This window comes from Phyllostomus discolor, chromosome 8 (genome assembly GCF_004126475.2).
Source record: "Phyllostomus discolor isolate MPI-MPIP mPhyDis1 chromosome 8, mPhyDis1.pri.v3, whole genome shotgun sequence".
Lineage (NCBI taxonomy): Eukaryota > Metazoa > Chordata > Mammalia > Chiroptera > Phyllostomidae > Phyllostomus > Phyllostomus discolor.
In genome coordinates, this window is record NC_040910.2 from 56,759,813 (window position 1) to 56,771,112 (window position 11,300).

The window sequence follows — 11,300 nt, forward strand, 5'->3', positions numbered from 1 at the left end:
CAGTATAACCACAAGGGCAGACAATGAGCCCTTTCATATGCTGGTAAGTATCTTCCACAGTCTTTTGGATGAATATGACCACCAACCTACTGAGGAAAGCTGGTGTTGGGGCCTTGGCAGCACTGCAACAATCTTCACCTTGACTAGGCCCTGCCTGTGGCCCCACCTTGACAACTCAGTGTAGGCACTGACGTTTGTTGACTTTATTCACCCTCCTGTGAAGTGTCTCTTCTGTCTTTGCTCCTTTGGTTCTGATTAACTTGACTGAGCTTTTAATAGACTGATAACACCTGGTTTGTTCATCTTGGGAAACGTGCTGCACATGATCAGAGCTTAGTGTGCCTGGAGGCTCTGAGTAATGCTGCTGGGTGTGCTTGTGGATTTTTGGTCCAGGAAGCAAGATTTGAGGGTTTTGTGATACATGGAGTGTGGAGGTTGCCAGCATCAGTCAGAAACTAGGAATAGGAACACCCATCCTTGGTGGTCCTGCCCCAGCACATTGGGGGCAGGTGGGAAGCGCCTTGCAGGGAAAGCTGGCAAATCTGTGAGCTCCTGGCCTGTTTCCCAGGGGATGCTGGACCAGGAACAAGGCTGGAGAATTGTCACAGCAAATTGACCACCTGCCAGTGACTGATAAGCATGAAGCCTCCATCTCATTTATGAAGGAAAAATTGGGGAAAACAGTGCTCAGTTATGCTTAGTGAAAGGAGCCAGACACAAAGGACCACCTATTGTATGATCCCATTTAGATAAAGTGGTCACAAGAAGCATATTCATGGAGTCAGATTAGCAGTTTCCAGGGGCTAGTGGGTGATTGCCTAGGAGCATGGAGTTTCTTTTAGGGTGATAAAAATGTTGTGGAATGAGATAGTGGTGATGTTTGCAAAACTTTGTGAATATATTGTACCAGAAACCACTGAATTTCTGCTTAAATTTTTTTAACAAGCACCCCCCAAAATCCAACAAATACACATAAAATATTTAGAGACAAAGCAAGAAAGAGAACTCATATAACGTGAAAAAGAACAGATGGATTAAAAAGGAAATCTTAAAAATGCAAACCAAAGGCATACTGGCCACTATGAGTCACTGGCAGGAATGAGGAGGGTGGTAGCACCTGGAAGTGAAAGTGGTCCCCATTCACACTGCTCTCCTGGGACAACAGGAGGAATCAGGCCACTCTGTGACCCTGAGAACCAGACCAGTGAAGCATGTTCTAACCTTGGACTCTACAGGAGATGAAGTGTCCACTGTCATTCCTGCCAGAAAGATACTGGAATCCAAGGGTAATGAGTCAGATCCAGAAAGGTAATTCTGAAAAATAAAACTTGCCAAGCTCACTGAGCTCTGTGACCCACGTTATCTCACAAGGCGGGGTTCAAGCAGCCATGATTCTAAGACAGGAAGTGGAGCCCTTTCTACTCTTTGGGGCATTAACCACAGAACTTTATGGGCTTGTTGATATGATAGTAGTCCTTGTGTGTTAGATGTTCTGCTTGGTGCCTGCATTACTCATGTTCCTGAGGATGCAGTGCCACCTGCCTTTTGCAAATAAGCAACACTTCCCTGACCCTTGGGAAGTTATTAGCACAGAAGTTCCTGAAGGGGAGCCCTGCATCACTGTGCTCCTCCAGGGCCAGGCTTTCTGGGTCAGAAACAGGAACCACAGGTGACCAATGCCCCAAAGGAGACACTATTGTTCTTCCTCCAGTTCTGAACTAATCAGGAAGGTGAATTCCAAACTGTTGCTAACCTGAAAATAAACTCAGCTGCCTAAGGAAAAGGAAGTAAAACTTTTTGGTTTTTCTACACAACTAGCCTATTTGGTACTTGAGGTGTTATTAAACTGAAGTCGAGCCCCCAAAGAGCTCAAGTGTCAAAAAGTTCTTTGAGTTTGTTTTGACCTGCCCAGCTTCTGTCCTGGAATGAGCATTCTGCTTTGATGTCTCAGCTGTTAGGGATTTAAAACCATTTCGTATGTCCACAAAATAACCCCCCACACATATGGAACCCTGTAAGTGATTCAGATGTCATGGCTTTCCACCATATCACTGTGGAAGTCAGAAGGCAGAAAGTAACCTACCTGGCTAAAATCAAAGTGTCAGGGCCCTGGCCAGTGTGGTTCAGTGGATTGAGTGCCAGCCTGCAAACCAAATGGTTGCCAGTTTGATTCCCAGCCAGGGCACGTGACTGGGTTGTAGGCCAGGTCACCAGCAGGAGGTGCGTGAGAGGCAACCACACATTGATCTCTCTTTCTCTTTCTCCCTCCCTCTCTAAAAATAAATAAAACCTTTTGGGAGTGGGTGGGATGGAGGAGAGTTGAGCGGGGGGGAAATGGAGGCAATTGTACTTGAACAACAATTTTTTTAAAAAGGTGTTGGCAGGACTGTGGTCCTTCTGGAGGCTCTAGGAGAGAATGCTTCCTTGCCTTTTCCAGCTTCTAGATACTGCCTGCAACCTGTGGCTGGTGACCCTTTCCTCCACCGTCAAAGCCAACAATGATGTTATGACCTCTGCTGCTGTTGACTCCTCTGACTCCAACTCTCCTGCCCCCCTCTGATAAGAACTCCTGTGATGACACGAGTCTCACGCAGGTAGTCCAGGATCATCTCTCCATCTCCATATACTTAACTTAATCCAATCTGCAAAGTCCCTTTTGCCAGGTAAGGTAACATAGTCACAGGTTCTGGATTAGGACATGGACATCTTTGGGTCCTACTTTATTCTGTCCTCCTCAGCAGCACCAGCAAACACTTGCTGAAAAGGGCCAGTCAGTGTCAAAGCTGCTGTTAAGCTAGTTCCCACAAGTTGACTGTGACTTCTGTGAGGGCAGATGACATATCTGGCATGGTTATTGCTGTATCCCCAGGGCTGAGTGCCTATACTAGGTGCATTGTGGGCAATTATAAAGGATTGATGAGCTAAAAAGAAAACTGGTTCCTGTGGCAACAAGCAGTCCTAGTGCTCACATCTTGGTTTCTAACACCATTTTATAATAAAAGGAACCAGGCTCATAAAAATGGCTGATTCTAGGACTGGGGCAGGAAATACATGAGATGACCCTGGTACATCTTATAGTACCAGAGAGTAAAGAAGTGCTCCAAAGAAAACAAAATGAAAAAAAGCCAAAAACACTGATGGGAGGGGGTCAAAGAGCCACGGGAGCCACCTGGAAGAGACCCCAAGGACTAAGTCTGATAGATTTGAGCAATAAAAAAATGAATAAATAAAGTAGTATTGGGTTGAAACCCAGAGTATAAAATACCAGGAGGCCATACTGATATAGCTCATGTCCATGGGTCATACTTATAAGTTCTTTAGCTTCTCCACTTCCCATACTATTCTTGACCTCCCTATCTATTTTGTACCTACCAGTTTTGCTTCTTATCCCCTGTACCTCTCCCCCCATTCTCCCCCTACCCCTCCCTGCTAATAATCTTCCATGTGATCTCCATTTCTGTGGTTCTGTTCCTGTTCTAGTTGTTTGCTTAGTTCCTTTTGGTTTTGTTTTAGGTGTGGTTGTTAATAATTGTGAGTTTGAGGTCATTTTACTATACATGTTTTTTTTATCTTCTTTTCTTAGATAAGTCCCTTTAAAATTTCATATAATAAGGGCTGGATGATGATGAACTCCTTTAACTTGACCTTATCTGAGAAGCACTGTATCTGCCTTTCCATCCTAAATGAAAGCTTTACTGGATAGAGCAATCTGGGATGTAGGTTCTTGCCTTTCATGACTTGGAATACTTCTTTCCAGCCCCTTCTTGCCTGCAAGGTCTCTTTTGAGAAATCAGCTGACAGTCTGATGGGAACTCCTTTGTAGGTTACTGACCCCTTATCTCTTGCTGCTTCTAGGATTCTCTCCTTCATTTTTACCTTGGCTAATGTAATTATGATGTGCCTTGGTGCATTCCTCTTTGGGTCCAACTTCTTTGGGACTCTCTGAGCTTCCTGGACTTCCTGGAAGTCTATTTCTTTTGCCAGAATGGAGAAGTTCTCCTTTATTATTTGTTCAAATAAGTTTTCAATCTGTTGCTCTTCCTCTTCTCCTTCTGGTACCCCTATAATTCGGATGTTGGAACGTTTAAAGATGTCCTGGAGGTTCCTAAACCTCTCCTCATTTTTTTGAATTCTTATTTCTCCATTCTTTCTTGTTTGGTTGTTTCTTTCTTCCTTCTGATCCACTCTTATTGTTTTGAGTTCCAGTTTCCTTCCCATCACTACTGGTTCCCTGTGCATTTTCCTTCATTTCTCTTATTGTAGCCTGCATTTGTTCATCTAATTTGCAACCAAAATCAACCAATTCTGTGAGCTTCCTGATCACCAGTGTTTTGAACTGTGCATCTGATAGGTTGGCTATCTCTCGGTCGCTTAAAAGGATGGATTCTGGGGCTTTGATTTGTTCTGTTTGAGCCATCTCTCTCCCTTTTTTTTGGGGGGGGGGGGTCTGGTCGTGCCTGTTATGGTGAGGGGTGGAGCCTTAGGTGTTCACCAGGGCTTGGCTCCCCAGTTGCTGGGTTGTGATGTTGTATGTGGGGGTGGGGTCAAGAGGGAACAATGGCGGTTGCTCCATTCTCCATGGGACCTCAGTCCCCTCTGCTGCTTCCCCCAAGCAAACTGGGCCCCTCTGGTGCCAATTCCCATGTGGGTGGGCTTGTGCACGCCGTGGGACCTTCCAAGGACCTCTCCTGTGAGGCTGGGTGTCTCTCCATTTGCCTCAACTCCCACAGGTGTCCTCAATCAGTGTCCCAAGCCTCTATTTCCCAGAGCTGGGATACTGGGTTGCACGCACTGCCTTGCTTTACAATTGCCGCCTCACTGGATTTGCTGGTTGCCACCCCTCAGCTGGGGTCTGCCAGCTGCCGCTTGTGCACCCAGGGTCCACCCACTGCGGTCTTGTGCACCTTGGATACCTTATGCACCCCCGGATGCCTTATGGGCCCAACTCTCTTTGCTCTCTGTTCTGAGACCCTCACCTGGCTGCTCGTCTCTGCCCATCCTACCGGTCTGGATGAATGAGTCTATTTCAACTTCTTGGTTGTCCGACTTTCATTCAGATCAATTTTCTGTCAGTCCTGGATGTTATTCTGTTTCTAAATTGTTATTGTTCCAATCTTGGTTGTGCTTAGAAGTATGGTGCATCCACCTATGCCTCCATCTTGACCGGAAGTCTCTGCCCTTCTATTCTAAATGATAGCTTTGCTGGATAGAGTGTTCTTAGATGTAGGTCCTTGCCTTTCATGACTTGGAATACTTCTTTCCAGCCTCTTCTTGCCTGTAAGGTCTCTTTTGAGAAATCAGCTGACAATCTGATGGGCACTCTTTGTAGGTAACTGTCTCCTTTTCTCTTGCTGCTTTTAAGATTCTCTCCATGTCTTTAATCTCAGATAATTTAATTACAATGTGTCTTGGAGTCCTCCTCCTAGAGTCCAGCTTCTTTGGGACTCTCTGAGCTTCCTGGACTTGCACGTCTATTTCCTTTGCCAGGTTGGGGAAGTTTTCCTTCATTATGTTTTCAAATAAGCTTTCAAATTCTTGTTCCTTCTTTTCTGCTCTGGCACCCCTATGATTTGAGTGTTGGAACGTTTAAAGTTGTCCCAGAGGTTCCTAAGCCTCTCCTCATTTTTTTGAATTCTTATTTCTTCATTCTGTTCCAGCTGAATGTTTATTTCTTCCTTCTGTTCCAAATCATTGACTTGAGTCCTGGTTTCCTTCCCTTCCCTGTTGGTTCCCTGTATATTTTTCTTTATTTCACTTTGCATGGCCTTTGCTTCTTCCTCTATTTTGTGTCCTTATTAAATAATTTCTGTGAGCATCCTGATTACGAGTATTTTGAAGTCTGCATCTGATAGGTTGGCTATCTTTTCATTGCTTAGTTTTCTTTGAGTTTTGGTCTGTTCTTTCATTTGGGCGATATTTCTTTGTCTCAGTGCACCTGTTACATTGTAAGGGATGGAGTCTTAGGTGTTTGCCAGGGTAGGGCAACCCACATTGCTGCACTGTGGTGCTGTATGTGGGGGAGGGGTCAGAGAGGGAACAATGCTGCTTGTTTGGCTCTCCACAGGCCTTCAGTCACTTCCCCCTACCCACAAGCAAATTGGGCCCTTCAGGTGCTGATTCTCAGGTAGGTGGGTTAATGTATGTTCTAGGACCCTGCAGGTCTCTCCAACAGACACTCCTGTGAGGCTGGGGGTTTCTTCCACTGCCACAACCCCCACAGGTATTTACAGCCAAAGGTTCTGAGGGGGTTTTTTCCTCACTGGAACCCTGAGTGGCATGGTCTATCTTGCTCCCCAGTTTTTCCTCCCAGCTTATCTTCACATGAATGTGTGACTGCCCATTCCACCCACCACTGCCTCACCTGCCTGATCCACTTCCTTGCTGCACATCCTCTCTGCCCTGGCTACCCATCTCCACCCCTCCTACCTGTCTGAATGAATGTTTCTTCTTTAATTCCTTGGTTGTCAGATTTCTGTATACTTCTATTTTCTGGCAGTTCTGATTGTTTTTGTTTTTACATTTTTTAAAGATTTTACTTAGGACTGCCAGCCAAGATGGAGGCATAGGTAGACACACTGTACCTCCACACACAACCAAAATAAGGACAACAACAATTTAGAAACAAAAAACAACCAGTACTGACAGAAAATTGAACTGTATGGAAGTCTGACAAACAAGCAGTCAAAGTAAACATATTCATCCAGACCAGTACGAGGGGAGGAGTTGGGCAGCCGGACATAGAAGGATCGAGGTAAAGCGGTGGCTGGTGACTCCAGGTGCGCAAGGCAGCAGCTGGCGGGCCCAGCAAGGTGGCAGATTGTGGAGGGGCATGGCGCACAAGGAGGCTGGCGGACTGGAAGGTCCCACATTTATGTACAGATAAACCAGGTGAAACTGGGGAGCAACACAGACCGTGCAACTCAGGTGCCAGTGTGGGGAACTAAAGCCTCAAAACACCAATTGAAAACACCTGTGGGGTTGAAGTGCTGGGAGAAACTCCCAGTCTCACAGGAGAGTTCATTGGAGAGACCCACAGGGTCCTAGAATGTACACAAACCCACCCACATGGGAATCAGCACCAGAACGGCCCAGTTTGCTTGGGGGAAGTGGCAGAAGGGACTGAAACCAACAGAGAGTAGAGGAAGTGCCATTGTTCCCTCTCGGACCCCGGCCCCACATACAGCATCACAACCCAACAACTGGGTTGCCCTGCCCTGGTAGACACCTAAGGCTCTACCCCTCACTACATAACAGGCGGTTCAAGACAAAAAAAAAAAAAAAAAAAATGGCCCAAATGAAAGAACAGATCAAAGCTCCAAAACAAATACAACTAAGTGACGAACAGATAGCCAACCTATCAGATGCACAGTTCAAAGCACTGGTGATCAGGGTGCTCACAGAATTGGTTGAATTTGGTCACAAATTAGATGAAAAAATGAAGGCTATGCTAAGTGAAATAAAGGAAAATGTACAGGGAACCAATAGTGATGGGAAGGAAACTGGGACTCACATCTATGGAGTGGACCAGAAGGAAGAAAAAAACATCCAATCAGAAAAGAATGAAGAAACAAAAATTCAAAAAAAAAATGAGAAGAGGCTTAGAAACCTCCAGGACATCTTTAGTAAACATTCCAACATCCAAATTGTAGGGGTACCAGAAGGAGAAGAGGAGGAGCAACAAGTGGAAAGTTATTTGAACAAATAATAAAGGAGAACTTCCCCATTCTGGCAAAGGAAATAGACTTCCAGGAAGTCCAGGAAGCTCAGAGAGTCCCAAAGAAGTTGGACTTAAGGAGGAACACACCAAGGCACATCATAATTACATTACCCAAGATCACAGATAAGGAGACAATCTTAAAAGCAGCAAGAGAAAAGGAGACAGTTACCTACAAAGAGTGCCCATAAGACTGTTAGCTGATTTCTCAAAAAGAGATCTTTCAGGCAAGAAGGGGCTGAAATGAAGTATTCCAAGCCTTGAAAGGCCAGGACCTATATCCAAGGTTACTTTATCCAGCAAAACTTTCATTTAGAATGGAAGGGCAGATACAGTGCTTCTCAGATAAGGTCAAGTTAAGGAGTTCATCACCACCAAATCCTTATTCTATGAAACATTAAAGGGACTTATCTAAGAAAAAGAAGATAAAAAACATGTACAGTGAAATGACAGCAAACTCACAATCATTAACAACCACACCTAAAACAAAAACAGAAAGCTAAGCAAACAACTAGAACAGGAACAGGACCACAGAAATGAAGATCACAGGGAGGGTTAGAAACAGGGCAATTGGAGGAGAGAGGTGGAAAAGGTAGAGAATAAGCATAGATGGTACATAGAAAATAGACAGGGGGAGGGTAAGAATAGTATGGGAAATATAGTAGCTAGACAACTTATGACACATGGACATGAACTAAAGTGGGGGAATAAAGTGGGAGGGGGTTGCAGGGTGGAGGGGAGTGAAGGGGGAAATGGGACAACTGTAATAACATAATCAATAAAATATATATATTTAAAAATTTTACTTATTTTTTAGAGAGGGGGAAGGAGAGAGGGAGAGAAGCATTAATGTGTGGTTGTCTCTTGCACACCCCCTACTGGAGACCTGGTCCACAACACAGGCATGTGCCCTAGACTGGGAATGGAACCAGTGATCCTTTGATTCACAGGCCAGCACTTACCCACTGAGCCACACCAGGCAGGGCTATTTTTTGTTTTTAAATTGGTTGTTGTCCTTCATTGTGTGAGGAAGCAAGGCATATCTACCTACACCTCCATCTTGGCCAAAAGTCAGCACCACTTTTCTGAGATTTCTCCCACGCAGAATAATTCTAAATAATTTACGTAAGTATCCAACCTTAAAAAGTGGGAATATGATTCTCCATTCTTCAAGTGTGGACTGAACAAAGTAACTTCCTTCCAAAGTATACAGTAAGGAATTGGGGGGTGGGGAGAGCCTACAGTGGGGGACATCTGACAGATACTCTGCTGGCAAGAGATCCAGGCCAACTTCAATAGGTATAGACAATGTTGATGGCCAGCACCCTTGATGGGATGTGATTGACGACCACTTCACCTCTGTGATCTTCCTTCCTAAACACACCATCCCAGTCTTACTGTGGGTAAAACATCAGACAAATTCCAAGAGGGATGTCCTAGAAAATGTCTGACCAGTTCTCAGAACAACCAAGGTCATGCCCTGACTGGTTTTGCTGGCTCATGGGATGGGCATCAATCATCCCGTGGACCAAAAGGTCCCAGTTTGATGCCGGGTTTGGGTACATGCCTGGATCTCAGGCCAGGTCCTTGGTTAAGGGCATGTGAGAGGCAACTGACCAGTGTTTTTGTCCCACATCATTGTCTCTTTTCCTCTCTTTACTTCTTTAAAAAAATATATTTTATTGCCCTCACTGGTGTGGCTCAATGGATTGAGTGCCGGCCTGAGAACTGAATGATAACTGGTTCAATTCCCAGTCAGGGCACATGTCTGGGTTGTGGGCCAGGTCCCCAGTTTGGGTTGTGTGAGAGGCAATCAATTGATGTAACTCTCACATACTGATGTTTCTCTCTCCTTCCCTTTCTTTCTCTCTCCCTTCCCCTCTCTCTAAAAGTAAATAAATATTTTTAAAATATATATTTTATTGATTATGGTATTACAGTTGTCCCATTTCCCCCTTCACTCCCCTCCACCCTGCAACCCCCTCCCACCCACATTCCCCCACTTTAGTCCATGTCCATGGGTCATGTGTATAAGGTCTTTGGCTACTCTATTTCCTATACTGTTCTTAATATCTCCTTGCCTATTCAGTACCTACCAACCCTGCACCTTTTTCCCCATTCCCCTCCTTCCCTCTCCCAGCTGATAGCCCTCCAAATGATCTCCATATCTATAATTCTGTTTCTGCTCCGCTTGTTTGCTTAGTTTGTTTTTCAGATTCAATTGTGGTTTTTTTTTTACCATTTATTTATATATTTTTATTTAGAAAAAGACACTGGATGTCATTACTTTGGATATCATTAGTTTATTATAAAAGAGACATGGAAATTATTTACATGATGGAAGATTTCAGTACTTCAAAGGAATGCACTGCAGCACATGATGCCATTTCAATAGTGATTTATTTCAGTCTACATACTTTCCAAGAATGTCACCATCTCTAAATAAGAAATAATCCTTGTCATCTAGAACTACTCTGGCTCCTCCTTATTCTGGGAGAAGAACTTTATCTCCAATTTTCAAGTGAACTGGTTGAATCTCTCCACCCTTTCCTTTGGAGCCCAATCCAACAGCTACTACAGTTGCTTGAGATACTCTTCCTTGAGATTTTTCTGAAAGCATAATGCCTCCTTTGGTTACAGTTTCTGCAGCACACCTTTCAACCAGTATACAGTCAAAGAGGGCAGAAACTTTAAATGCCTGTCCTGCCATGACTCCGGCCACCGCAATTCTCTGTTCTCACACCACGGCCACAAGGAGAGACCAGCAGTCGGGGCTAGATTCAAGTGTTGATAGTTGTGAATTTATTGCCATTTTAATGTTCAAAGTTTTGACCCTTTTTTAAAAAATAAGTTCCTTTAACATTTCATGTAATAATGGTTTGGTGATGATGAACTCCTTTAGCTTTACCTTGTCTGGGAAGAACATTATATGCCCTTCCATTCTCAATGATGGCTTTGCTGGATAGAATAATCTAAGTTGTAGATCCTTGCTCTTCATCATTTTGAATACTTCTTTCAGTCCCTTCTAGCCTGCAAGGTTTCTTTTGAGAAATCAGCTGACAGTCCTATGGGAACTCCTGCTTTTCTCTTGCTGCTTTTAATATTCTCTTTATCTTTAATGTTTGGCCTTTAATTATGTATCTTGGTGTGGTCCTCTTTGGTCCATCTTGTTTGGGACTCTGCTTCTTGGATTTGTATGTCTATTTCCTTCTCCAAATTAGGGAAGTTTTCCTTCATTATTTTTTCAAATAAGTTTTCAATTTGTTCTTTCTTTTCTCCTTCTGGCACTCCTATCAAATATTGGTACATTTGAAGTTGTCCCAGAGGCTCCTTTGCCTATCCTTGTTTTTTTTTTTAAATTCTTTTTTCTTCTTGTTGTTGAGATTTAATATTTCTTTCTTATGTTCCAAATCATTGATTTGATTTGAGGCTTCATCCACACCATTGTTGGTTTCCTGTACATTTTTTTTATTTCACTTAGTGTAAACTTCATTTTTGCCTGGGTCTTTTCTATGCTGTTGAAGTACCCATTGAGTTCCTTAGGCATCCTAATAACTAGTGTTTTGAACTCTGCATAGTTCAAATA

General features: G+C 43.9%; 1 pseudogene; it reads right to left on the minus strand.

The window, feature by feature from the left end:
• Nucleotides 1-9,997: 9,997 nt before the first annotated feature.
• LOC114504262 lies at nucleotides 9,998-10,608 on the minus strand (annotated as a pseudogene).
• Nucleotides 10,609-11,300: the final 692 nt, after the last annotated feature.